The 27,211-nt window shown below is 42.7% G+C and overlaps 1 non-coding gene across 1 annotated transcript; it reads right to left on the reverse strand.

Moving 5' to 3' along the window:
• Positions 1-2,162: 2,162 nt before the first annotated feature.
• Positions 2,163-2,288, reverse strand: LOC132574548 (small nucleolar RNA SNORA17). Its single transcript, XR_009555626.1, has one exon. It is a non-coding gene; the product is annotated as a small nucleolar RNA SNORA17 (small nucleolar RNA).
• Positions 2,289-27,211: the final 24,923 nt, after the last annotated feature.

Below are 27,211 nucleotides of genomic sequence, written 5' to 3' on the forward strand. Positions count from 1 at the left end.
ACATTTAATTTGTTTCCAGATCAAAGGTATGTTAAAAATGCAACTTGTGACTTTTGACAGTCTTTCTCAAAGGGATTTATGAGATCAAATATATGTAGCTTCTCCTCCCAATGCAGCAATTCCTCTTTGGCACTGGAAAGTGAAGCAGCAAGCGTCTGATCTGAACTCCCCACACAAACTGAGTCAGATCACTGAAATGCACTGGGAATTTTTATAAGACATTTCTGACAGAAGAAAGGAATATCAGGCAGGAACATTTTTCCGCCTTTGTATTCATCTCTGTTGACTGATGCAGCCACCCCTTGCTCTGTTGAAGGTATTAAAATGGGTCACAACAATAAACAAATCATAAATAAATGAAACCCAATTATCTTTCAAGTCTGTTCTGGATTTACTCATCTCATTCGTATTGGATCAACGGGACACATCTAAAGGCTGTTATGATTCATTCTGTTACTTTTAAAATTCAGAGTAGACTTGATCTTTTTATTCAAAAGGCAGCAAACAGCTACTCTGAAGATGTGCATCCTCAACACAGAACAGGCCAAACTGTGCATGTGCAGGAGGCTATAATTCATTGATTGGTAGACCGGGGAAACTGGAAGAAGGCTAGGTTTATTGTGGATGTTGAAAAGATTTTTAGAAGTTTCTTTTATATACTAAGATGATGATGATGATGATGATGATGATGATGATGATGATGATATTGGATTTATATCCCACCCTCCACTCAGAGTCTCAGAGCGGCTCACAATCTCCTTTATCTTTCTCCCCCACAACAGACACCCTGTGAGGTGGGTGGGGCTGAGAGGACTCTCACAGCAGCTGCCCTTTCAAGGACAACCTCTGCCAGAGCTATGGCTGACCTAAGGCCGTTCCAGCAGGTGCAAGTGGAGGAGTAGGGAATCAAACCCAGTTCTCCCAGATAAGAGTAAACACACTTAACCACTACACCAAACTGGCTCTCAAGAAAGAGCTTTGTTGTAAATTAATAGCAATGTAGGTGCTGCCATGGAAGGATATTAGTGTTACGTCCTTATTTTTGTTTGCACAATGAAATTATTTCAATGCTAAATACCTTTATTCCCTTCCTTATTGGCAGGCTTCAGATTCAGCAGGAGCTCACAGGAGCACAGCTCCTGAACCTTTCTGAGGGTTCCACCTCTTCCTCCCCACCTACTTTGTCCATTGAATAGTAGGTGCAGCTGCATAACAATCCCTGGATTAGGAAAGTGGGCAGCCAGCCAGGTACCAGGGACTTTGCCACTCCGCCCAGCAGCCCTCATTAACCCCTGGAGAAGCCTGCACCACTCTTTCTTCATTTCTTATGTGATTTTGGGTGGCAGGTGGATTGCTGGCCTTTTGACTGGGGGGGTGCAGCCCAGGAGAACCCCAGGTGAGCAAGGCCTGCTTGGGCTGGCTGGCTCTCTAGCCAGCCCAAGAAGGCCTTGCTCACCCGGGGCTCCCCTTTCCTGCATCAGGTTGCTTTTGGCTGAGGGGGAGGCAGCATATGCTAATGAATTATGCTAATGAGCTCCACCACCTATTTTTCTACAAAATGACCCCTGCTTAGAAGAAGATAGATGAAGATATTGGATTTATATCCCGCCCTCCACTCCGAAGAGTCTCAGAGCGGCTCACAATCTCCTTTACCTTCCTCCCCCACAACAGACACCCTGTGAGGTGGGTGGGGCTGGAGAGGTCTGTCACAGCAGCTGCCCTTTCAAGGACAACCTCTGCCAGAGCTATGGCTGACACAAGGCCATGCTAGCAGGTGCAAGTGGAGGAGTGGGGAATCAAACCCGGTTCTCCCAGATAAGAGTCCGCATACTTAACCACTACACCAAACTTGCTCTCTAATTAAGGGTGAGAGTGGTGCAAGTAACCCAGAAGTATCACTATGCATGATAACTGTGCTTCCCTTGGTATATACCCACAATAGAGAGCCAATTTGGTGTAGTGGTTAAGAGCACAGACTCTAATCTAGGAAAACCAGGTTTGATTCCCCACTCTTCCACATGCAGGTGTTGGTGTGACCTTGGGTCAGTCACAAGTTCTCTCAACAGCAGTTCTCTGAAGAGCAGTTCTCTGAAGAGCAGTTCTCGAAAGAGCTCCCTCAGCCCCACCTATCTCACAGGATGTCTGTTGTGGGGAGTGGAAGGAAAAGGAGACTGTAAGCCATTCTGAGACTCTTAGTGAAGAGTAGGGTATAAATCCAGTCTCCTCCTCCTCCTCTTTCTGCAGATATTGGAACCATAGTGGGCTACAGCCACATCAGAAGAAGAGGAGGAAGAGGATATTGGATTTATATCCCACACTCCACTCTGAATCTCAGTCTCAGAGCATTTCACAATCTCCTTTATCTTCCTCCCCCACAACAAACATCCTGTCAGGTAGGTGGGGCTGAGAGAGCTCTCATAGAAGCTGCCCTTTTAAGGACATCTCTGTGAGAGCTATGGCTGACCCAAGGCCATTCCAGCAGCTGCAAGTAGATGAGTGGGGAATCAAACCTGGTTCTCCCAAGTAAGAGTTTGCCCACTTAACCACTACACCAAACTGTGGGCTCAGGGGCTCAAATGGATTCAAGCCCAGAAGAGCCTCTGCTACAATACTTAATTAGTCTTCATGGTGCCACAGAACTCCCCCATACCCTTGGTAACACCAATGAAGAAGCCACTTGAATGAATGTGGCTGTTGATTGGTTCACTCTGTTCAGATCATAAACTTAAAAGAGGCTGAAGTTGAGTGATAAGACTCACAAGCTCTGTTCTTTTGGGTTCATGGGAGGTTGGAAAATCCTGTAGCCCTCCTAAGTCCCTGCTTAGCAATGCCTCCTTCCCCCTGCTCCTGGCGGAGGTACCAAAAATGAACTGAGGAGTAACCACTGCCACCAGCAAATCAGAGAGTATCTTCTGCTGGATGGATTGGCACATACAGCACACTGTATACAGCCATTTTGAGGCTCCATTTAGATACTGCACCTCTCCCTTCATAATACTTTTGAACTTTTAAGCTACTACACTCCAGGGATATTGAGCTTACCCATTGCCCTTCTCCATCACCTCTTTTTAGACAGCAAGATCAAATAGACATAGTGCTTCTACAGAGATCAAACATTCAAAATATAAGAAAGTTAAATAAACAAAAATAAAACTAGTACACATGATCTGCTCAAGCATCAGATTGAGCAAGGATACAAAAAAAGGTGAAAGCATACATTCCTGTCATCCTGTACTCATCACAAATGATGTTTCATTTGGATATACTAGTATTCCTTGCAGTTGCAGCCTTTCTCCCCATTTTCCCTCCCCTCTTTGGCAAGATGAAGGTTTAGTCCCTTGTGGCTTGTGCCAATCCAAGAAGAACAAGATGGAAGAGAAGAAGAAGACGACATTGGATTTATATTCCGGCCTCCACTCAGGAGTCTCAGAGTGGCTCACAATCTCCTTTATCTCCCTCCCCCACAACAGACACCCTGTGAGGTGGGTGGGGCTGAGAGGACTCTCACAGCAGCTGCCCTTTCAAGGACAGCCTCTGCCAGAGCTATGGCTGACCCAAGGCCATTGCAGCAGGTGCAAGTGGAGGAGTGGGGAATCAAACCTGGTTCTCCCAGATAAGAGTCCGCACACTTAACCACTACACCAAACTGGCTCTTGCAGAAGAGTTGCAGAAGATGGAAGTGAGCTTCTTTCCTGTATCCCGGGGATTTATTAACCTTTCAGTGTCTGCCCCCACTTTGGGGTTCTTCTGGTCTTTCCGCCTCAAGAGGAAGAGAAAACGGTCTATTTGGCAGTCCATGCCTGTATCTCCTGAGGTATGACATTAAAGCAAGCTTTGAGATGGTTAGTTTATTTTTCTACTTTGGCCAGCAGTTTTAGCATCAGTAATCACTGAAGTACTCTGTGCTTGATGGCTCATTCCCTGACTCCTTCCTTTCTGCTAGCTATGAGTTTGCATCTGGGTCTCTGTCACTCATGAAGAGGGGAAAATTGTAGGCTGGAGGGCATTTCTCCACAGTACTATCCTCTCCCCCTGAAAGTTCAGCTATGAAATCTTGTAACCATGTTCCTCCATGTAGTATCTATTTAAAACATTTATACTCTCCCTCTCTACAAAACTGTAACTGAGACAGTTGTCCAGTCTCAACAAGGGATACCTTAGTTACAGAAAAATTCCAAGCACTTTTTGGAATACAATACACAAGGGTAAGGGAACATTATTGCCTAATTCACCTGTATCACCACTCTCTCCATTGTAGAACACTGAGATCTCCCTCTTCTCAGTTTCCAAACCTAGAGGATTAAAAGGGAATATAGAATCACTCCATATGGAAAAGCAAATATTAATAAAACCTATTCAATCTAAGTAAACAGTTGCTACTGATTCTTATGGTGTGTGTAATTCTTGTTGCCATACCTACGCTTGCTGGCAGTACTTGTCCCTGACAATCAGGTACCTGATCCCACAATACAAAGTAACCTTTGGTCTTTTCTTTTAATTGCCCTAATTAATTGATCTGTTTAAAGCACCGGATCAGTAGTTATATGTATATCTGTTTTTATGCTGTTATATTCCAAAAGGCATAAATAAATCTGAATTACTTAAATTTTGGGATAAAAAGTTACACCAGTTGCATCTTTTTGGGGCAGAATGCTCAACAACTTGGTCTTTTTAAGAATTCATCACCTTGGTATTACTAAACTAAACTATTGCTAAATAGAACAAATTTTGAATTCAGTGGCACCTTTAAGACCCACGAAGTTTTATTAAAGGTATGTGTTGGTTTTAAAGGTGCCGCTGAATTTAAACTTTGTTCTGCTGCTTCAGACCAGCATAGTTGCCCACCTGGATCTAAACTAAATGATGTTCCTAAACAACAGCCACTTACAGGTTGCTGTTTTCTTACATTAAACAGATAAGTAGCCGGGGAATGAAACAATTCCTCTAAGGGCTGTTGATTTTGTTTTTGGAATGTTTTTTGTCCCAGCCAAAGTAAGATATTAGGATGAAAAATGTCCTATTGTTTTTTGCAATGTTCAGCAATGAAATGAACACATGTAGCCCTGTGGCACAGAGTGGTAAAGTTGCAATACTGCAGTTTTAAGCTCTGTTCACGACCTGAGTTCGATCCCGGTGGAAGCTGGGTTCAGGTAGCTAGCTCAAGGTTGACTCAGCCTTCCATCCTTCCAAGGTCGGTAAAATGAGTACCCAGCTTGCTGTGAGTAAAGTATAGATGACTGGGGAAGGCAATGGCAAACCACCCCATAAAAAAGTCTGCCGTGAAAACGTCACGATGTGACATTACCCAAGAGTCAAAAATGACTGGTGCTTGCACAGAGGACTACCTTTACCTTTTTAGCTGCCTTGTACCAGATCAGACCCTTGCTCTACAAAGGTCAGCATTACCTATTCAGACTGACAATTGGTCTTCAGAGTCTCAAGTAGAGGCTTTTCACATCACCTATAACCTGACCCTTTTAATCGGAGATGCCAAGAATTGGACCTGGCGCCTTCTACGTACAAAGCAAATACTCTTCCTCTGAACTACAGCACCCCCCCAAGTGTTATAATGTTTGTAGATTAGCATGAGCAGTGTTACCTCAGTGCAGACAGATATGTGCTTGGATTAAAAAATGCCCCAACATGCTATAATAATAATTACACATGTTTGAAATAGGCTCTGGGTGTTATGAAATGCACTTTCTGCCACCACATACATAAATTTTGTTTGGTGACATTTTGCTATTCTAAGATACAATGGAATTTGGCAGGAACCCAATAGCACCCTCAGGACTAATAACATTTATTCCAGCATAAGCTTTGGTGAGTCACAGTTTACTTTATTAGATGCATAAAAGTGCACTATACGTCCCATAGATTTAGGACTGGGATTTATCATAGGGTAGTGACCAAAGCCCTTATATAATTTTGCAAGTTTTTTCATGCTTTTATATGAGGGTTAGCTTGCTTGCTTGTCTTCAGTTTCCAAGCAAATAAAATAGAGAAATGCAATAAACAAGCAGATATTTTTTCTGATTTGCTGTCAAGCCAAAGCAGTTCCTAATGCTGTCCTTCCCCTTTAGATTCTACATACATTTGAAATTACTGCCACTTTTGTTTCACTCCTGTCAGCTACCCCCTGCTCCTCCAGCTGCCCTCCAAGCAACAGTGCACCTGTTCCTACATCCTCGACACTGAATATTCCAGTGCCCTCCATCTATTCTGCCCTTCATCTTGTACAGTCCTACACAGTCTCAGGTGTATGTTTATCCAAAATATTTTTACTACCTCTCTATTAAAAAAAAATGCCTGGAATTGATCTTGCCTCAAGCAAACTACAGTGCTGAGTTTTGCAGATGTCCCTAGAATGTAAGCACCACTTGGTCCAAGCACTCCAGCATATTTTCTGTTGACTAATTTTGCAGTGTTAGAACATGCTTTGTCTCGTATGAAATAAAAAAAAAATCAAGTTTGCTGGAAGTAAGTTTAATCGGGGGAGAAAGTAGCAGAGAAAATGGATGCACTCTGGATCTGTGAACCTTGTTGCTTAACATATATTTCTACTAGCTTTCCCAGAGCTGTCAGTGGCCCATGTTTCCTTCCTGCAAAGCTGGGGCTGCAGCTTCAAAGTGGGCTGCTGAGGCCAGGAGAGAACGTTGCTGTTCCTGGGCTGACCACAGCAGCAGCTCTGGCCCCAGCTTGCTGGAGTCGGGAGAGAGAGGTCAGCCACACACACCCTTGCCAATGTTATCTGACAGGGTTGACCCAAGAGCATACACATGAATGACACCCACAGTAGCTGGTGGCTGCCTGGGCATAGGATCTGCAGGTTGTACTTGCTGGGAGTCTCTGGCTGTCTTATTCTCTTTTGGGGGCCATACATCCTATTGTGCATTCTGTCCTTGCAGCATTGCCCTGATTTGTAGCTGCTGCCTTGGCTCAGAGGGGATAGAACATAGCAACAGACAGAAGCACACCAGAGCAGTCTGGCTCACTCCTCTGGACACCTCCCTGCTGCCACTGCTGCTTGGGCTGCGAGGGCCACTGCTCCTCACTTGGAGCCCATGGCCAACCAACTCACGGCTCTCAAAATGCTTCCAACTCCAGCAAGCCATGGTGGCGGCAGCAGCTCTGGCCCCAGCCAGCCACCAGCTACTATGTGGGTACCATTCATGTGTATGCTCCACACAACACAGAGACATGCACTCTCTTCATAATTGTCTTTGCTCACCTTGCGTGCCAACCTGGGAGACAAAGGGCATGTCCTAAAAGTGAAAGGGCTAGGGGGAGCCTCATTGGTTTTCATTCTGATCTTCTTTCATTTGTAAAAAGAAAATGCTGGTTTTGATAAATGCATTTGTTAAAACTTTTAAAGATCCCCCTGTCAGTTTCTTGTCCCCAGTGATCAAAGACTAGCAATGATCTCAACATATTGCTAGACTTGTCCCACTTTAAAAAAAAATAGTGGAGCTTGTTCACCGATGAAGAGGAAGGATGGCAGAAGGTACAGAGTGGGAGGAACCACCTCGATGTGAGTGGTGAAGTAGCCTCCGAGGAGCAGGGAAAAGGAGCGGTGAAATCCAAACGAATCTGTATACTTTTGAATTACTTTCAGCTTTGGAAGCAAAGCAAGGAGAAAAACCATCACAAAACCACCCTCAGAAAACTCAGGTAAACAGCAAACTGAGTGCTGAAGGGAGGGAAAACAATGCAGAATGGTGTGTGTGAAAATAAACATGCATGGTGAAAGCAAGGGGAACGCAGACCAATAAAGAAAACCCAACAGACAAGCACAGTGAAAGTGAGGCAAAACAGCCATGCTTAATAGGCCAGAGTAAAGCTGCTGCTGAATTGAAGGCAGTAGAAACAGCTACTGGCAAATCTAAACGATCTGATTTCCATTAAGAGCCTGGGAATCAGCAGAGCTGGCAATTATGAACTTTTCTAAGTGCCCCTGAAGATTGTATAACATTTTATAATTTAAAATGGAGTTTATAACAGGAAATATAAACCTCATAATCAAGACAGAAAGGTTTATAGTCCACTCCAGATTTCCATGATATTTATAGATTGTTCCTTGATGTGAAAAGAAATTGAGGAGAAAATGTAATAGACTTACATGTTACCCTAATTTTGATGCCAATGAGTACCATGTCAGCAAAATTCTTCTTTTCCCACTGAAATTGGTGCAGAAGTTAACTCTTTAAGCCACCTTCTTGATGAATGCCATTGGTAACTGTCCTATTCTGTTTACCTGTGAAGGAGTTGATGAGTCTTCAGGAACTGTTGGGAGATCATGGTAGGATATTGAAAAGGAAGGGAAGGGAAGGGAGGAACCCTCTGATGTGATATAATTGTGTTTCATTTAGGGACTGGAGAAAGTACTGTGGAGTTACCTTGCAGATGAGTCCAAAGGCAAGCTGTGAAACGCAATCTAGACTCCATTTTGGTTTCAGTTCTCTTCAATTAACAGAGACTCAGATAGGCTTGAAACTCCCAAATTAACCTCAGATCTGAGACATATTCCTTGCATTGTAGTCTTCTAAAACTTGAGAAGTTTTGAATTCTTGCTGGTAAATCAGTACATTAATTTTAGTCTGTATGCAAAAGGTCAGTCTCAGGCTTATGTTCATACTGCTTTCCTGCAAACAGGCTAACAGATTTAACGGCCCCAGGCAGTGTTATTGGAACCGTCCTCCTAACAAGTCTAGATGCTGCTATTTATATTATAACCATCCATGGTTTGGTTTAAAGCTTGACTCTTGCCTCCTGGAACTAAAGGCTATCTTGGCATTTATGGAATTTTAGTTACCTTTGATTTTCTCTAGCTCTACAGAACATGTTACAGACACCAATTTAGATAAATCAATTTAATTTCATCATGCTTACAAAAGACTTCAGAATAAAAATAATGATTTGGGGGGGATAGATTTTGAAAAGCTAAGCATCTAAGCATTAGTGTTATAAGCAAGAAGCAGCACAGCTATTTCTGATTTATTTCTATTTAAATACGCTCAGAAAGTAAACAGCAAAGCTGGGACTCCTCCCTCTAAACCAAGTAATGGAAAAAATGATGTCAGAATTCTAGTGAACAAATATGTGCCCTATGACCTTAATCCCTTAGGAACAAAAAAAGAGAAAAGAAAAAACAACAGCACTGAAAGTCAGACAAAAATAGTAAAACCTTCACATTGCTGAGGGATAACTGCACTGCTAGTAGCTAATTTAGCTAGATCCTGTTAAAATCAAGGGATTGCATAGTGATTAGGAAATAAATATTAGAGAGGAAAAAGAGACATTTCATCATGTGTGCTATAGATGAGCTGAAATAGAAGGTGCATTTTACTAAACACTTTGCCCATCCATCCCAAAAATATACCACTCACTTTCTGAAATGTTTCAGCTGTGGAAGGGCTGTGAATTGGGGAAGAATCTTTACCTACTTATAGTGAACAAAGGAAGAATTGTCCTAGGAATGACTTTGTGATGTCACCAGGTATCCAAATCTGACTGGCTACTTGATGTCATCAGGAAATACATTCAGAGTGAGGGCAGGGCTTCTTACCCACTTTCTCTCTGATTTAGCTTCATGATGTCACATGGCCAAATATATATATATATACAAAGAAAATACCTTAAAGACCAATGAGTACTAACATTTTAAGCATGTTTATATATATATATATATATATATATATATATATATATATATATATATATATATATATATATATATATATATATATATATATATATATATATATAAAACATGCTTAAAATGTTAGTACTCATTGGTCTTTAAGGTATTTTCTTTGTATTTTTCCCATGGGATCCAGGGAACTGGACAAAGGAAGCTCTGGCTCTTTTCTTCCTTCTCCAGGGGATGAGGGGGAGCCTCAGCCAATAGAAGGAAGAGAGGCTTGGCTCAGTAGCTCTGCTGTGTGATTGAGAGAGCCTAGAAAAACAAGCTCTGACTCCCTCCTCTTCCTCCCCAAGGAAGGAGCCTCAGCCACTGGAAAAAACAGAGCTTTTGCTCTGTAGCTCCTGCGTAATTGAGCAACCCTTGCAAAGCAAGCTGTTATGCAAAAGGAAGCAAGAGAGACGGAAAAGGAAGCAGATGACAGCCAGTTGCTTGGGGGCCTGATTCGGCCCCTGGGCTGCATGTTTGACACCCCTGGCCTAGACAATCTCTGGCCAGCTAGAATTAAGAATTACCCAAGAAAGAAGCCTCTCATTTGTTTTGTTTTTAATGGCACTGAAGCTGGAAATCATTAAAAGAAGCAGCAGTGAATATATAGGGAAAGTTAGTGACAATAAGAACTTTTGTGGGTGAAAATTTTGCACAATGCTATTGACCACCACAGAACATTGAGAATTCTATGCAGTGAATTAAAGTATTAGCTGTGATAAAGAAGTGTGTGGTGGCATTATGCTCAGGCAAAAATCTGACAACTGATGATTTGTGTAGGATAACCTCACTCATACACCCCTCTGAGGTCCATACACAAAACCACAGTCATGGACAAAGAATAATCTATGATCTATAGTAATGACAATTTAGCTCCAAATCTAGGTGCAAAGAGATTTCCAGTTTTGGCCACTAGCAAGCTTTGTTTTTGCCAAATATCCACACCACTTATTTTTGAAATTTACTAATGTTAGAAGCTGTTCACAGCATATAAAAACAACAGAATGTTATTGTCATGTATCAGCCAGGGCTCAGTGATAGCGAAGACTCCTCCGGAGAAAAAGAGTCTTATGCAGCCAGTTCTGAGGCAGCAGAAGCTGGCAAACTGGAAGATGAGCTGCAGGGCTGTCAGGATTCACAGTCAACAACTGGTGCAGAGTCACCATCACCCTCCAGCCCTAATTCAACAGGTGAAATATGAAGCACAAATGCAGAACATTAACAGTAATATGTCTAAGTTTTGTGAAAGAACTGCTTCACTCCTATGTACCAGATTATCTGCACACCAGCCATCTGTGGATGGATGTCAGTGAGGCTGTTAACTGCATACCTATATTTATTAAAGTTATGAGTGGATGCTCCAGAACCATAATTGGTATAGGAAACAATAAGAACATAAGAACATAAGAGAAGCCATGTTGGATCAGGCCAGCGGCCCATCAAGTCCAACACTCTGTGTCACACAGTGGCAAAAAATGTTATATACACACATACACTGTGGCTAATAGCCACTGATGGACCTGTGCTCCATATTTTTATCTAAACCCATCTTGAAGGTGGCTATACTTGTGGCCGCCACCACCTCCTGTGGCAGTGAATTCCACATGTTAATCACCCTTTGGGTGAAGAAGTACTTCCTTTTATCCGTCTTAACCTGTCTGCTCAGCAATTTCATCGAATGCCCACGAGTTCTTGTATTGTGAGAAAGGGAGAAAAGTACTTCTTTCTCTACTTTCTCCATTCCATGCATTATCTTGTAAACCTCTATCATGTCACCCCGCAGTCGACGTTTCTCCAAGCTAAAGAGTCCCAAGCGTTTCAACCTTTCTTCATAGGGAAAGTGCTCCAGCCCTTTAATCATTCTAGTTGCCCTTCTCTGCACCTTCTCTAAAGCTATAATATCCTTTTTGAGGTGCGGCGACCAGAACTGCACACAGTACTCCAAATGAGACCGCACCATCGATTTATACAGGGGCATTATGATACTGGCTGATTTGTTTTCAATTCCCTTCCTAATAATTCCCAGCATGGCATTGGCCTTTTTTATTGCAAACGCACACTGTCTTGACACTTTCAGTGAGTTATCTATCATGACCCCAAGATCTCTCTCTTGATCAGTCTCTGCCAGTTCACACCCCATCAACTTGTATTTGTAGCTGGGATTCTTAGCCCCAATGTGCATTACTTTGCACTTGGCCACATTGAACCGCATCTGCCACGTTGACGCCCACTCACCCAGCCTCAACAGATCCCTTTGGAGTTCCTCACAATCCTCTCTGGTTCTCACCACCCTGAACAATTTAGTGTCATCCGCAAACTTGGCCACTTCACTGCTCACTCCCAACTCTATTAACCATCTTTTAACCATCTATTAACCATCTATTAACCATCTTTTCAATATTAACCATCTTTTCAAGGATCACCCAAAGCAGCCATGATATTCATGAGGCTCATATTTCCCAACATGGAGGTGTGTGTGAGTGTGCACATGACATGATACATAGGAAATAAGGAAAGGGAAAGTCACTGGCACTTCATTTTTTCCTGCCTGGCTGACCCTCTGAAACCATTTTCAGCCCTGGCTGGCACTCAGGATACCTTTGGAATGGCTGGTAGTCCAATATAAAGCCTTCAGTCTTCCCTACTTTGGTTTTCGTTGGTGGTCTGTAATGAGCCCTGTCACCTCTACTTCCGCAGCCTGTGGCTCCTGTCTACATTGCCTTTCCCTGGTCTTCAGTATAAGTAGCTGGTGGCCTTGTACTGTAATTTTTCAATCCCTAAACCTGAGGTATGGTCCACATATGCAACAAAATGCAGCAGAAGAGTGCTGAGCAGGGGCAGTCGTTGCCACAGGACAACCAGGGCAGCTTCCCTGACTCCGAGCTCTGCACAGGAGGGACTGACCACCCACTTGCCATGGCAATGCTGCTGCTGGCCGCTCTGCGGGTTCTGAAGTCAGAGCAGCAGCCAAGGCAATCAGCTATAGGGCTACACCCCTGTGACAGGCCTAAAGGTGGAGGCCCCTGTCTTGAAATCTCACCAGGGGCAGACAGGGAAGCAAAGATTCCCCTGGAAAAGTCCCCACACCCTGACAGCAGGGGAAATGAAGATGAAGAAGAACAACTCCCATCTACATGGAATTACATGGAATGGATGAAAATAAAAACTTTATAGCCAAATCCTTTCTGTTTAAAAGGACACTTTACTTTACTTTACTTTACTTTACTTACTTTACACTCCCACCGAGTTCAACAAGACTTATTTATTGGAAAGTGTGTTTTAATATGTACGTTATGGACACATCTTATGGAGACATATCTAAAAGTCAATTTCCATTTTAAAAGCTCTTACCTTTATTTTTATTTTTTAATAAACTTTGAAAACTTCAACCTGAGAAATATAAGTACTCTCCTTAGACACAGAACATGCAGAGAAAATTAAGAGGTGACCTATTTTTCCTTTGGTGTCCCAAAGCTAATAACATTTTCCAATCTCACCTTTAAAATAAAGACCTTATTGAAAACTTTTGACATAGGATGTTATGGTTCAACTACTAAACCTTTCAAACTTTTCTGTAACTTTTTTTCTGCCCAAGTGACTGAGGTGCTAAAGAGAAGTTGTTAATCTGTCCTGAATGTGTGTTAAAATGCTCAGCAGAAACAGAAAATCAGAGGATTTAATGCACATCTTTTCAGTTAACAACTGCAGGATTACATATTCCATAGAATCATCTCTATCATGCTCTACATTTGCAGGTTAGTCAGCCTATCTACACATCTCCTTTGTTATTTTAAAATAGTTAGCCTAGGCATAGCAGGTATTATTGAAGAACTGACAAGGATGCCAATGTAGTACAGCTGAACAAAGCTTGAGTCCGGTGGCACCTTTAAGACCAACAAAGTTTAATTCTGGGTGTAAGATTTCATGTGTACACACACTTCTTCAGATACATTGAAACAGAAGCCAACAACCATTACATATAAATAGAGGGTGAGGAGGGTGTTGCCAGGATGGGCCATTTAGAGTCAAGATGCATAAGTAACTGAGCATAAATATAGCTAAGACTGGATGGCATTGGTAAGTCCTATGAATAGCAATAAATTAGCATCCAGCATAATAAAGGAGTTTACAACAGATTCAAGACCTGAATGATGATAGTATATATAGTGAGATAAGAAACCACTATCTCTGTTAAACCCTGGGGGTTCTATTGTCCTGAATGTTGCAATAGCTTGTAACACAGCAATCTTCCATTCTATTCTGTTTCTGAAGTTCCTTTGCAATAAAACAGCTACTTTGAGGTCCCCCATTGAATGTCCTGGAATATTGAAATGTTCTTCTACAGGCTTTTTAGTTTTGTGATTTTTTTATGTCAGATTTCTGTCTATTTATCCTTTGGCATAGGGTTTGACCAGTTTGTCCTATGTAGAGAACTGAAGGCCACTGTTGGCAGTCATTAAGCTCACTGAGTGCCCTTGGGCCAGTCACCTCTCTTTCCTTCTCAACCTCATAGTGTTGTTGTGGGAATTAAATGGAAAGGAAGGGACCATGTATGCCGCTCCAAGCTACTCCTAAGAAAGAGTGGAATAATTGCAAGATACTCCTTTAAGGCATTTTCAAATGCTGTAAATAAGTAGAATAGAAAGGTAACAGATGCTCTTAGGAAACCTTTGAGGTTTTCCTTGGAAGAAGGTAGGACAGGAGTCAGTATGAGAACTCATAGTCATCAAATGAGGTATACTGCCAACGTGCTTAAAAAGCTGTTTTTTGTACAAAGTCTGATTAACCTATCGGATGTGCTAAAAAAGACCCCGAAATATGCTTTCTCCTTCATACTGCCATGAAAAACAGTAAAATTAATAAGCAGCATTAAGTGCCCTTGTTAGATCAGCAACCAGAATAATTTGGTTTGAGAGAGCCAGTTTGTGAGAGTCCGTTTGGTGTAGTGGTTAGGAGAACTCCTGCTGAGCAACCTTGGGTCAGTCTTAACTCTCTTAGAGCTGTTCTCTCAAGAGCAGTCTTCAGAGAGCCTCTCTCAGCCCCACCTACCTCACAGGGTATCTGTTGTGGGGAGAAGGGAAAGGAGATTGTAAGCTGCTCTGAAACTCCATGTGAAGGGCAGGGTATAAATAAAATCTATTACTATTGTTCTTCTTCTTGTTATTTCTTCTTCTTTCCTCTCACACTAGTTTATGTTTACTGCCTTTGCCATGAGCTGCTCCACAGCTATTTAATTTAATTCATATTATTTCTTTAAAAAGTGAATGACCATCACTTCAGATTGTACATCTTAGACAGGGAAAAGGATCACGCTTCCAGCATGTACTAGGTTTGTAGGACCAATTATTCCTATGAGTAACAGCTAATAGGCTAGGCTTCTCTGTAAATCTAGAGCAATCTTTTTAAAGAAAATTAACACAAGCATGTAGGACAGGCTGAAGTAAACTAAAATGTATGCAGCACCCTGCAGGCTTGACCTACTTGGTCTGTTTGCGCAAGGGAAAAAGAGAGATGAGGAAGAAGTTTCTTCATGGGGCCAAACTAAGGTGACTGGGTGTACATATGTAAATTGACAGGACATATCTATGCAAAGGAAATGGATGCAGGACAGCAGGAATTATTAAGCACACAAAAGAACAAAGCCTGCTGAAGGAAAATCAGCATGGCTTCTGCAAAGGAAAGTCCTGCTTCACCAACCTCTTCAGTTTCAAACAATTTATTAGTAACATATGGTAGCATAGACAGTTTCTTATATCATTAATAACTACTTTTCCTCTCTATCCCATATATTACTTTCTACCCACCCCTCCCCCCGTTACTTGACCCCCGCAGGTGTACTAAACTAAAAATATTAATATTAAAGGTACCCTTAATTATTAAGAACCAAAATTAACATACTACTCCCTCTTATACTTAATCATTATCAAAAATTGTCCAATGTCCTTTTATTTTCCACTCTTTTTCTACGTAATGTCTGAACTTTTTCCATTCCATCTTAAACACTTCCAAATCATAGTCTCTTAAGATTCTTGTTAGTTTATCCATTTCACTCCAAGTCATAACTTTTATAATCCAATCCCATTTCTCTGGTATTTTTTCTTGCTTCCACAACTGCGCATACAATGTCCTAGCAGCTGAGAGAAAGTACCAGATTAAAGTTCTATTTTCTTTTGGAAATTTTTCCATTTGTAATCCCAACAGAAGAGTCTCTGCAACTTTATTAAATTTGTATCCCAAGATCTTAGATATCTCTTGTTGAATCATCTGCCAATAATTCTTCGCTCTTTCACAAGTCCACCACATATGGTAGAAAGAACCTTCATGTTTTTTACATTTCCAACATCTGTCTGACATCTTATTGTTCATCTTTGCACACTTTTTAGGAGTCATATACCATCTGTACATCATCTTAAAACAGTTCTCTTATTTTTAAACAAGTCAATATTCTTCATTGTTATTTCCACACCCAAGTATTTTACTTTAGAAGTAACTTCACATCCTGTTAGTCTCTGCAGATCCTTTTGTTTATTCACTTGCATATTTTTACATAAAAGTTTTGATTTTTCTTTATTCACATAAAATCCCACCAATTCTCCAAAATTTTGTATTTTAGCCAACAATAAAGGTGTTACTTGTGTAGGATTTTCATTTATAAACATTATATCGTCTGCAAATGTTCTAACTAATTAATGGAAAACTAATTTTTCCGTTAGTTTTTTATATATATTCCTGTCAGTTAACACTTGTCTTGGCAACTCTTTCATAATTCTTATTCTACTGCCTCCCACTGTCAATGTCTTTTCAAAATTGTTTATGATTTTTCCCACCATTTCTTTTTTCATAAATCTTATGACCACATCTCTTGGCAGATTGTTCTTTTTTGCATAGAGTGAATTCACTCTATACATATAGTCATACATATTTCTATTCCCTTCAGGATCTTCCTCCAAAAATTCTGCAATCATTTTTATTATGTATTCTTTCAGATCAGATTCTTCAACTTCTGGTACACCTCTCAGACGAATTTGTATCTCCATCAACTTGCAGTCATGTATTATCACCTTTTCTTGTAATTTTAACAAGGTGGAATCATGTGTTTTCACTCTCTCTTCCACCTCTTGTACTTTTTTTTGTTATTGCTACAGTCTCATTTCTGAGATTCTCTATTTCTTTTTTTAATTCTTTTTTTGAGTCCTCAATATCCTTTCTTATTTCTTTTTTAGAGGCGGTTATCATTTCTTTCACCTTCTTCATTATCCTGGCTTCCATTGCATCTAATTGGGCTTGCATTTTCTCCATTGAAGCAGACCTAGCATGAGTTTGCTTCGGGTCTGACATGTAAAAAAGATCGAAAATTTTTATCTCACCAAATTAAATTTGGACCATCAGGTTTAATAGAGTGAAGCTTGCCCTTTCCAATGAACCCAATTTCGCCATCCTCTGAGCCTCCCAGGCTCAAATATTAATGTTTAAAGTTTTAATTTTTCCCAAAATGGCGGTCGCGACTTTTGCGTCACTTTAAAAAAATGTTCTTCTTTTCCTTTTAACCAATTCAAATCTTCTTCACCACTATCCAATAGTCCTTATTTTATAATTGCCAACTCAGTTGACTCCACCAATTTTTATTGTCCCAGTCACTTTAAAAACATTGTTAAAACTTTGTCCTCCCAGCAATGGCCGCCGATGTTTCTCTCTGATATTATCATCCTAGAGTAGGCTGTTTACTTCTCTGACTTCCTTCTTCTTTCTCTGGTACTTCCTGCTTTTTCCTTCCACCAAGTCTCGTTTCGCTGGTAGAGAAATCACACGATATCTGACCTACTTCCTGTGTTAACTATGAGTGCTGCAGATCTATGATGATGGGTTGCCTCCTCAACCGCAGATAGACTAAACAATAAATTCCTTTCTTCTTTTAGCACTGTCTTTTAAATTTACAAAGTTCAGATTTAGCCCCTTTTCTTCTCCTCCTTTCAGGCTTCCATTATTTCCAACTCCCACCTTTTAATTTTGCTTTGTTTAGCTTTAGTTAGTCCCGGAGTGAAAAGATAGCAATCAGTACCTTTTTTTTGTAGTTTATCCAGATCAACACCAGTCTTTTGCAAATTAGATGTTTAAAGTTGTAAAAGAAGATTCGGATCCTGTCGAGCTTATGTCAAATAAATGACTCTGGAAACTTCTGCAGATGATGAATATGCAACTTCTCTCCAGAGATCCCTCAAAGCCTCAAAGGAGCCTCCCCCACAAGACTCCCTTTCAGCCAAGGTAAGTCTCTTCAAAGTATCTGTGCATATCTTGGACAATTCTCTAGCTGAGAAAAGTAGGCATTAATTTGCCTTTTACAACCCTGAACAGAAGTGTCAGCCTGCCCCCGTTAAGGAAAGCAGCTCAGCTCGCCATTTTCTGATCCCGGAAGTCTGCAAATCTTTACTGTTCTTATCCCCAGTTTCTGGCATCATATGAGACTTTGAATTATTGTCTCGCTCCCCCATACAATTTAGTTTAAAGCCCTCCTTGTTAGGTTAGCAAGGCTGTTACCAAACACCCTTTTTCCTACTGTCGCAAGGTGCAAACCATCTCCTGATAGAAGACCACCATCTCAAAAGGGTAAGCCATGGTCCAGAAATCCAAATCTTTTCTGATGACACAATCAATGCAGCCAGTCATTTATTTGAAGTATTCTTCTTTCTCACCCTAAACCATGGTCTTCAACAGGAAGAATTGCCAAGAACACATCCTGTGTGTCCAGCTCCTTCACCTTTTGACCCAGAGTCGCATACTCTTTTCTAATATGTTCAGGGCTATGACGGGCAGTATCATTCGTTCCCACGTGGATCAGCAAGAAAAACAGGTTGCTTACCTGTAACTGATGATCTTCAAGTGGTCATCTGTCCAGTCACACACATGGGTTTTCTACCTGGAAATGAACCCAACCTCAGAGAATTCAAAGCTAGCCTAAGGCGTTCTATTTTGGTGTGCATTCCCTCTCAATCTGGGCAACAGGCATCCACTGCCCATGCCTGGAACGAGGGGGAGGCACTCCACCCACCCAGTTTCTTCTAGTCACTGTATAGAGAAAATTTTAATTTAGAAAGGAGAGTAAACCAGCAGCAGGGAAGGCTGGGCGGGCGTGTGTGACTGCACAGATGACCACTCGAAGATCATCAGTTACAGGTAAGCAACCTGCTTATCTTCATCATGGTCTCTGTGCAGTCCCACACAAGGGTGACTGGTAAGCTAAAGTGCACGGTTGGTGGGTGCTGGTTCAAAGGATAAAAGAACACGTATTAAACATGCATATAAATGAAATGAAATATTGTACTTACAGGGCATGGAGCTGAAAGCGTCAGTCAAAAATGGAGTGAAGTACAGCCTGCCCGAAAGATACATCATGCCGTGCACGAACATCTAGGGCGTAGTGCATGGCAGACGTAGATGGAGAGGACCAGATCGCAGTGGCATAGATGTCCTCCATTGGTACGCCTCTGCAGAAGGCTGATGATGTGGAAACGGCTCAAGTGGAATGAACTTGCAAGTTTTCAGGTAAGGGTTGTTTAGCCAGCTGGTAACATAAGGCAACTGCAGACACAACCCATTTCAAAAATCTCTGAGCTGAGATCTTGTACCCTTGTTTATGTGTCCCATAGGTTACAAAAAATCTAGAGTCCTTACGGAAAGAGCTTGTTCTATCGATACAGAATGCGAGGGCTCTACATACGTCGAGATTATGTAGAGTCTTTTGTCCAGCATCACTGGGATTCTGAAAGAAGGAAGGAAGTGTAGTCGACTTCCCTAAGTGGTAAGGGGAAACCACCTTTGGTTGGAAAGCAGGGTCCGGATGCAGCACCACTCTGTCAAGGTGAAAAACAGTGTATGGGCCGTCTGTCCTGAAGGCACAAATGTCACTGGCTCTCCTGCCAGATGTAAGTGCCACCAGTAACGCCGTCTTCCATGACAAGAGATATAGTGGAATGGATGCCATCAGTTCAAAAGGAGGTTTCATCAACTGGCTCAGGACAAGAGATGGGTTCCATGTCGGTTGTAGTTGACAAATTGGAGGGTGAAGATGTAAAATGCCTTTTAGGAAGGCTTTTGTTGCAGAATGAGAGAAGGCAGTGCATCCGTCAATGTGTGGATGAAGAGCTGAAATAGCAGCCAAGTGAACTTTCAAGCAGGAGTAGCCCAGACCGGAGTCTGATAGAGACAGAGTGTATGACAGGATTTGGGCTATAGAGAATGATTCAGGAAGGAAGTTGTGTTGACCAGCGTATACTGAAAACTGCTTCCACTTTTAGGAGTAGGATTTCCTAGTGGACGATTTTCTGGCATTGAATAGGACCCGTCGGACTTCAGGGAGGAATTCTGTAAACTGATTTTCCAGGCAGTTAGTCACAGAAGAGCTGGGTCGTGGTACAGAACTTTCCCTTCTTGTTGGGAGATTAAGTCTTGAGCTGGAGGAAAATGATGGGACACATTGTGTGACAGAAGTAGGAGGGTGGTGAACCATGGCTGACAGGGCCACCAGGGAGTGATGAGGATACAGTTGGTCAAATCCAGTTGGATTTTCTGAAGAGTTCTGGTTATTAGTGGAATCAGAGGGAATAAGTAGTGGAGTGGTCCTGACCACGAGTGGAGAAAGGCATCTCCTGGGGATTGCGGGGACGGAGGGCCCCGAGTGTAAAAGCCTGGACATTGTGTGTTGGCCGGAGAGGCAGAGATGTCTATGGCCGGAACTCCGAAGGTTCTGAAGACTACTTAAAGGTAGGTGTGGTTGAGGGCCCATTTGTGATCATTCACAAGATGCCGGCTTAGCATGTCTGCTTGAACATTCTGGATTCCCGGCAGGTGTACAGCTGTCAAGAATATGTTGTGAGCAATGCTCCAATGCCAGAGGTATAAGGCCCTTCTGCAAAGCAGATGGATGCAGTGCCGCCCTGTCACTTGACATAAAATACACTGGCCACATTGTCTGAGGTGAGCTGGACATGCAGACCATGAAGGGACAGTAGGAAAGACTTGAGTGCTCTGTGAACCGCCAAGAGTTCTAGGTCATTGATGTGTAGACTTCTCATAGTCTGTCCACTGCCCCGTCAGAGATCTGAAGTGGGTTCCCCAACTCCACTTCAAAGCATCGGCCAATGGAGGTGTCCATATGAACGGCGTTGCCGTCAGAAGATGATGTTCTATTTTCTACTACTCAAGGGATATAAGAATGTGGTGTGAAACAGTGAGTAAAGTCATTTGGGGTTGTCGATGCGGGTGGAAAGTCCGCACAAACAATAGTTGCAGAGGTCTCATGTGGAGTCTCGCAAAACACAGCAGCCATAAGTCCCAGCATGCGCTGCAAAATGAACACTGTTTGGGTAAAGTGTGATATGATGGTAGAGGCCAGAGACTGGATGCGGCGGGCTCTGCCTATGGGAAGGTAGGCCTTGTGGGATATTATGGACAGGCGTGCGCCTATGAATTGAATGTCCTGCGTTGGTGTCAGATTGGACTTAGTCAAGTTGACTTGAAGGCCCAATGAAGACAGAAGAAGCAGAGTGGTAGAGATGTCTTGTTGGAGTTGCTCTCTGGATTGGGCCACAATGAGCCAGTTGTCTATGTACGCATATATGGAAATTTCCTGCTGGCAAAGTGTCACCCCCACAACCGCCACACACTTTGTGAAAACTCCCAGTGCAGTGGAGAGACCGAAGGGGAGGGAGCAAAACTGGTAGTGTTGATCCCCGATGGCAAACCTCAGGAATTTTTTGTGATGATGGTTGATGGTGAGATGGAAGTAGGCGTCTTAAAGGTCTATCGACACCATCCAAGAATTTTTTGGGATCAACAGAAAGGTAGACTGCAGGGTAATCATGCGGAATTTTTTGTACTGTACATGATGATTGAGTTTGCGGAGGTCCAGGATTGGATGTTGCCCTCCATGTCTCTTTGGTACCAGGAAGTATCGGGAATAGAACCCGGTGCAATGGAACTGTGGTGGAATTGGTTCTATGGCTGCCTTGTCGAGCAGGACGCAGATCTCCGATTGAAGTGGAAAAGATGGAGGGGTATGCACGAAATGATGGAACTTCGGAGGAGAATCAAACTCTATGGTGTAACCCCTGCAGATTATTGCTAGAACCCATGAGTCTGATGTGATGGATTCCCATTTGGGGTAAAACGGAAACAGTCTTGTGATATTGGATGGATGTTGTGGTGGTAGTGGGCAAGGAGATGGTACAAGGAAGTCAAAGAGACTGCTTTGAAGCGGGAGTCGTCTTTTTTGTGGTTTGTGAACGAGGCCACTGATGGAAAGGTTGCTTAGCTGGTGGAGCTTTGTGTTTCCAGTAGTCGTCCTGTTTCGGTAAACGGGGACGTTTTTAGTAGGGCTGTTTCCAGACTCTCTGCCAATTGGGCTGGTGAGCTTGCTGTTGACTGACTCCCCATATCCCAGCCCTTTTTCTACTGTCATCGACTGTAGTCAGGATGTCATCGGTCGTTGCATTGAAGAGGCCCTGATGGACAAACAGCAGGTCCTCAATCTTAAATTTGATGTCCGGTTGCAGTGAGGTGGACCGAAGCCAGGCATGGCGACATAGGGCGACGGATGTGGCCATGATCCTGGAAGAGCAAGCAACGGCATGATTAATCTGTGATTTGCTAACACAGGAGATTTCCTGTAAAAGTTGCGAGGCTTGCTTCTGCACAGAATCAGGTAGAGAAGGAACCAAAGTAGTCAATTGTGAACTTAAATTAAAGGTATAAGCTGAAAAATATGCAAAATAATTGTGAATTTTGAAGGTAGCAGTAGTGAGGGAATAAATCTTTCTTCCTAGCGTGTCGAGTTTTTTTCCCTTCTTTCTCAGGTAGAACTGGGTGTCGTGTCTGTTTGGATTTTGACGAAGAGTGCACAATCATGGAGTTGGGTGCAGGTTGATTGAATAGAAACTTAGAGTCCAGTGCGTGGGTCTTGTATAGTGATTCGACTCTCTTAGATGTAGGAGGAACCAATGCAGGCTTATCCCAAGTCTCTCTGAGACCTTTGAGGTGAACAGGAAGCATCGGAAGAAAGGATCCGGGAGGTAAGTCAATGTGAACTAGGTCATGGACCACATCCGATACTCTAGGAAAATCAACGGTGAGTTTGATGTTTAGAGTATTAGCCATGTTGGTTAGCAGGTCTAAATAGGCCTTGGAGCCTTCAGATGGTGAAAGATCAGTCAGTTTAGTGAAGTCAGAAATAGGTGACATGGGCGCAGACCCCGCAGACTGAGAAGAGTCAGAGTGCTCCAAGTCAGAATCTTCAGGTGCATCCATAGGTGTGGGCTGAATCCTTAAAGGTGCAGGGCGCTGACACTTCTCGGAAAGAATGGAATCCAAGAAATTAGTCCACTGTGCTCGAGGTCAAAATGGTGGTGGATTGAGAGAGTCAGCGGCAAGGATCTAGTCAGGCAAGGATCCAGGGATAGAAGGAGATTGCGATGGGATGTGGATGATGTCGGATCGCAAAGATGCGTTGGTAATGACATCGGTGGGAGCCAAGAGCTCTGTTGGTGCGGAGGTCGAAGTCATGGTATGCTTGGAGGGTCTCAAATCCGAAGACCTATGGGCAGTCTTTGCTTTGGATTTTGATGCAGTCGAATCCGAGCGATGTTTTGAAGACGACTCCGATCGGTGTTTTTTCTTGGAGTCTTAGATTTTCTGGTATGTTTTTCAGACTTATGCTTGCTGGGAGCTGATGCCACGGAAGCTGCCAATCGAACCACGTCCCCTTCTGCAGTTAGGGAAGGTGGCGAGGTATGAGACCCAGAGTTGTGGGGCATCACAGGCCACAGAGAAGACTCCAAAAGGTGGCTTTTGAGTCGAGCAGCCCAATTCTTTTTGCACTGCTTTCCAAACTGGCTGCAGTGTCGACTTTGTGTTGACTTTGTGGGCCTCCCCCAAACAAAATAAGCATAAAGAGTGTCTGTCGGTAGAGAGAATTTTGGTCACACACCGAATGCACTTTTTGAAGGTTGTTTTGCTGTACTTCCACTTCCATACACCCGGAGGGGGGAGAAGGGAAGGGAGAGTGGTAAAGCGGAAGATAAAATCTTTTTTTTTTTGTAGATAGGAAAAGAGGAAAAATGAGTAACGATACCAGTTGAAGAAAACGAAGGAAGAAGAAGCCTGTGGTGAAGAATCGAGGAGACGCAAGGAGGTAGGACTATTTCAGGCAGCGGTTCAGAAGAAACTGGGTGGGTGGAGCACCTCCCCCTCGTTCCAAGCATGCGCAGTGGATGCCTGCTCCCCAGATCGAGAGGGAATGCGCGCCAAAATAAAACTCCTGAGGCTAGCTTTGAATTCTCCGAGGTCGGGTCCGTTTCCAGGTGGAAAACCCATGTGTGGGACTGCACAGAGACCACGATGAAGATAGGATAATAATCCGTGGGCTTGATAAATCTTCCAATCCTTTCTGTCACATCCTGGATGCATGCACCTGGCAGACAGCCGACCTCTCAGGATGACAAGTCTGGTCGGCACATTTTCAGTTCCACCCCTCTGAGCAAGGAGTCTCCAATTACCACCACCTTCCTCTTCCTATATTGGGGAGCAGAAGCTTCAGGCTTTTTTTCCACAGGATCCTGAGAAACTTTCTTCAAGCTTCGCAGAGGCTGGGGAAGTAGCCCTTGTTCCAGTGGATCAGGATCAGTTACTGTGGGGAAATCCTGAAACCTATTGCTGAGCAGCAGAGGCTCAGAACATCTCCTGATTTTCTTGCTCCTTCGGGTTACATTTTTCCACGAACCCTTCCTCCTGTGTTGGGTTCTCTTCTAATTGCTGAGATACCACTTCCCCTTCCTCCTTTTGTCTTTTCAAGAGCACTTCATGGGTTTTGTCAAGAAAATCCTCACCTTCCCTTATACACTGCAGTATGAACAATCGTGCCTCCAGTCCCCATATCTTTTCCTCCAGCAGGGCTACTAAGTTACACTTGCTGCAAGTGTAATTGCTGCTACTCTCAGGTAGAAATACAAACATCCCACAGTATTTATACATCATTGCCTCAGCTCCCTCACCAGCCATGCTGCTGTAATCCATTTCAAAATTCTCTTTATCTTGACTCCCCTGTAAATTCCACTACCAACTGTCCACAGAACCCCTGGGCTAAGAGCCACAGACAAAGAGCCTCTGGCATTGATGAGCCTTTCAATTTAAAGGCTCAAGCCCCCCCCCCCCACCTCTGACTCAACAACTAGAGCAACAGTAGAGGGTGAGGCCAGCAACCACCCCCAGGCAAACAAGCTCACCTCTCTCAGCAACAGCTACACAAAAGACACACAAAAGCAGAAACCCCTCTCCAGCAGGCACCAAGCACTTACCCAGTTCCCTCCCACAGCAACCCTAGGTAATGCTCCCCAGCAGTTTTAGAAAAGCAAATCAAGACTCACCCAGCAGTTCTATCCCAGCTCCAATAACCTTCCTCTAATTGTTTCTCAGTCAAAAGTAACCTGAGGAGGGAGTAGAGGATATAAGATCAAACAGTTTGAATTTTATAAAATGCACAACAGCCTGCAGTGTAGGTGAGGAACTGTTTGTCAGGATGGCTCATTTTGCAGGTGTTTATTTTATTCTTTATGTTTCTGTGGTACTGAAGGGCATCCAGTATCACACAAAGAATTTTTTTTTCAAATTACCTCCAAGAATACTTTTTAATCTTAGCTTTTTTGCACACAAAGGGCTGATTTTGAAGACTATCTAATCCCCTTCTAAACCATCTATGCTTGAGGCCATCATTAGCTCCTCTGAAAGTGAATCCCACAATTTAATTATTCATTAAGCAATGGAGTGTTTCCTTTCACCCTTCTATTTATCCTTGAATCTATTGCCCATCAACTTCATCAGGTACTCCTGAAGTCTAGTTTTATAGGACAAGAAGAAGTACCCTAATTTTGATAGGCTTTTTCTATATGCAATCATTGTGTAGCCCAAGTTTTTGATACAGGAAAATATGAACTCTTCATTTGTATTGTTTTCAATTATCTAGTCTTTGAGCATTATACGGTATCTTGTACTCCTGTCAGAAGCCTATTGCAAAATGAACGTCAGCGAACTAAAAATACTCTTGACATTATATTCTGTGGTAGAAGGAACAACAGTTTCTGGCCTCTGTGCCGAATCACATTTTTGTGCTGTGGTTGCTTCTTATCAGAAATGTCATGACTTTTGAATAATGCAAGCATTTGTATCAACTCTCGTACGTTAGAAACGATTTTTAGGGAAGCCATAACTTAGGGATACACCTTGTAACTGAGGTGAATCTAGCATAACAGAAAACCTTAATATGTATTTTACAAGACACATGCACACTCTAAGGTCCAATGCATAAAAGGGAAAAAAGATGCTTATAGCTCTCAGCTCTCATCAGTGCCAACTAAAAATAAGCAGTCTAAATGTAATGCGGTGATGAGGGTAGTTCAGCACAGATTTAGTCACATGGGACCTTCCTATCATATGTAATCTTTCTTGTAGAAAAACATTTGGATCTGTTGTAATAACAGTTCTCTGCCCTTGCGCACTGTAGCATGATAGCTTCATCTAAGGGCAGGACAACCCTTATATGTGATGGGAGCTGCTCCCTGCAAATGAATGTTTGGTATTCCTTCTTTCCTCAGGAACATGTACAGTTACTTACCCTGTGCAATGATATCACTGCATAGTTTGCTTTTACCACGGGCAGTTAATAATACGCAGGGCCAGCCAAAGAGTGTTTGGCACCTTAGACTAGCCACTAGAGATATGCCCTCCCCGGTACATAATCCCAACATGGCCCAGGTGCACAAGCTGCTCTGAAGCTGGAGGGAAGAAGTGTGGTGCAGCCTGCTTTTCCACTGGTCCTCATTGGTGAGGGCACAGTGCGTCATAGAAAAGCAGGCCAGATTAGCTGCTGCACCCTGAGCTTCCATAAAGCTGGAGGGAGGGAGGGCAATGGAGCTAGCAACTGCCCTTCTTCCCTCCCTCCTTTGTGAGGGAAATACAAGCTACTCCAAGCCTCCATGAAGCCAGTGGTTGTATGCCTGCAGGCTGAAGGGTTTTTTAGATATTAAAATAAAAATGGGAGTGTGGGGAATGGTCAACCTATTTGTTTAGACCAAGGAGGTCCGAGTGGCATACATGGTGCTTTGTTTCTGATTTTCAGTCATGTAACAGCCCCATAGCATTGAGCTGAGGGAGAGTGACTAGAAACTTCCATCAGATATCAGGTATCTACTGTGTATAAAAGCACTTCTTTAAATCTGATTTTTGTATATTTTTTCTCAATATTGTAAATTTTTGCATTCAATCTTTATAAAATATTCAATAAAGTTTATTTAAATGCCCAAATGAATCATGTGAAGCTTATTCATCTCTATTAAATACATACTAATAAATTCTATGATCCCACAGAGTTGTGTATTGTTTATATACTTTATTTATTTATACCCCAATTTGGATCCCACTCGGTCTCATGACAAGGAGTATATGCATTTAGTAAATATAGATCTTACACTGCAGTTCAAA

The sequence above is a fragment of the Heteronotia binoei genome, chromosome 6 (genome assembly GCF_032191835.1).
Source record: "Heteronotia binoei isolate CCM8104 ecotype False Entrance Well chromosome 6, APGP_CSIRO_Hbin_v1, whole genome shotgun sequence".
Classification (NCBI taxonomy): Eukaryota; Metazoa; Chordata; class Lepidosauria; order Squamata; family Gekkonidae; genus Heteronotia; species Heteronotia binoei.